The sequence below is a fragment of the Theobroma cacao genome, chromosome 3 (assembly GCF_053813885.1).
Source record: "Theobroma cacao isolate CCN51 chromosome 3, ASM5381388v1, whole genome shotgun sequence".
NCBI lineage: Eukaryota > Viridiplantae > Streptophyta > Magnoliopsida > Malvales > Malvaceae > Theobroma > Theobroma cacao.
This window is the reverse complement of record NC_142641.1, coordinates 9102888-9105205: the sequence shown is the minus strand read 5'-3', so window position 1 is coordinate 9105205 and position 2318 is coordinate 9102888. Positions and strand designations below refer to the sequence as shown.

The following is a 2318-nucleotide window of genomic DNA, read 5'->3' as shown; positions in this document are numbered from 1 at the left end:
AAATAGAGCACTGTGGGATTATGTTGTTCCTTTTTTGCAAGGTTTGCACCAAAGCATTAGGAGACCTTCAATCAATGCAAATAATTTCGAAACTAAACTAGCTTACATTTAGATGATTCAGTCTTCAGTCTAGTTTGGTGGGTTACCTAGTGATGATCCTAATTGTCATTTGGTGAATTTCCTAAAGATTTGCGATATCTCTAAATACAATGGAGTAACTAATGATGCTATTAGATTGAGACTGTTTCCATTTTCTTTTAGGGATAAAGCAAAAAGCTGGCTTAATTCACTACCCAATGGATCTATTATTATATGGGAAGACTTGGCTCAAAAGTTTCTAGCAAAATTCTTTCTGCTTGCTAAGACTGCAAAGATGAGGAACGATATCACCTTATTCACACAATTTGATGGTGAATCCCTATATGAAGCTTGGGAGATATTTAAAGAACTATTGAGAAGATGCCCACATCATGGGATTCTTGATTGGTTACAAGTTCAGACATTCTACAATGGGCTAGTTATTTCAATAAAAACCACAATTGATGCTGTTTCTAATGGGGCATTAATAAGTAAGAATGCTACTGATGCTTATAATCTGTTGGAAGAGATGGCCTCAAATAATTATCAATGGCCTTCAGAAAGGTTTAGTCTGAGAAAAGCTGTTGGAGCCTATGAAATTGAGGCACCTAGCACCTTAACTGCTCAAGTAGCTACACAAGTGGCTACACTGTCCAAGAAGTTTGACACACTGTAGTTCATGCGGTTCAAAAGTCATTTATAGTTTGTGAGATGTGTGGAGATGGCCATTCATATGATCAATGTCCATACAATATCAGTCCAATTTATAGGGAACTTCAACAGACAGGAAAATATTCCATGCTCCAATATTTATAATCTTGTTTAGAGAAACCACCCCAACTTTTCATGAACAACAATGCAGGGCCTTCAAATCCAAAACCCATAACCCCTCCTGGTTTTCAACAACAAGCTAGACCACCAATTCTTGCAAAAAAGTCCCAAGTGGAAGAACTTCTCTTGCAATATATATCAAAGACTAATGTTATAATTCAAAGCCAATGAGCCTCCTTGAGAAATCTTGAGACCCAAATGGGATAGCTTGCAAATTCCATCAACAATAGACCCCAAGGTTCCTTTCCAAGTGATATACAAATCAATCCTAAACGTAAGTAAAAAAGCCAAGCAATCATTTTAAGGAGTGGAAAAGAAATTGAGGGGGTGAATGAAAAAGCATTTGAATCTGCAAATGAACAAGTTGATAAGGAAAAAATGTGTGAGGAAGAAATTGAAGTTGAATAGAAAAAAGATGAAAAACTTGACAATCGAAGGACTTTTCAAGTCATCCATCCTCCACCACCTTTTCTCCAAAGGCTCCAAAAGCAAAAGCTTGAAAGCAATTTTAGAGTTCATCAATGTCTTCAAGAAATTACACATAAAGATTCCTTTTGCTGAAACTCTGAAACAAATGCCAAGCTATGTTAAGTTCTTGAATAACATCCTCTCTAAAAAGAAAAAGCTAGGTGAGTTTGAAATTGTCTCCCTTACAGAGGAATGTAATGCAATTCTCCAAAATAAACTACCACCAAAACTCAAAGATCTAGGTAGTTTCACAATCCCTTGCATTATTGGTAATTTATTTTTTGCAAAAGCTTTGAGTGATTTTGGTGCAAGTATCAATTTAATGCCTTGGTCAATTTTTGAGAAACTTGGTTTAGGGGAATACAAACCCACTTCTGTTACTTTGTAACTGGCTTATTGCTTTTATGTGTACCCAAGGGGAATTATTGAAGATGTTCTTGTCAAGGTAGATAAATTTACTTTTCCAGTTGATTTTATAATTCTTGACATGAAAGAAGATAGGCAAATTCCAATCATTTTTGGGTGGCCATTCTTGGCAACTACTAGAGCCTTGATTGATGTTGCAAAAGATGAGCTCACTTTGAGAGTCTAAGATCAACAGGTAACGTTTAATATTTTCATAGCTTTAAAATTACCTGTGACATCTGTAGATTGCTTTTTTGTGAATGTGGTAAATGATGTGACAAAAGATGTTTTCTTAGAAGAATATCCCAATGATCTTCTTGAAGCATGCTTAGTTGCTAATTCTGACAAGGATGATGATGAATTTATTGAATATTCAAATTTTTTAAATGCTCAATCCAAACTTAGAACTAATCATCAATTTGAGTCTTTAGATGTTTCAGCTTCTTTTTTGCCGATTTCTAAGCCCTCCATTGAGGAACCACCTACTTTGGAACTCAAACCTCTGCCCGCACACTTGAGGTATGATTTTCTTGAAA

At 35.5% G+C, this 2318-nt stretch overlaps 1 non-coding gene across 1 annotated transcript; it reads right to left on the bottom strand.

Moving 5' to 3' along the window:
- Nucleotides 1-370: 370 nt before the first annotated feature.
- On the bottom strand, nt 371-477 carry LOC148763561 (small nucleolar RNA R71). The gene has a single exon (XR_016025643.1). It is a non-coding gene; the product is annotated as a small nucleolar RNA R71 (small nucleolar RNA).
- Nucleotides 478-2318: the final 1841 nt, after the last annotated feature.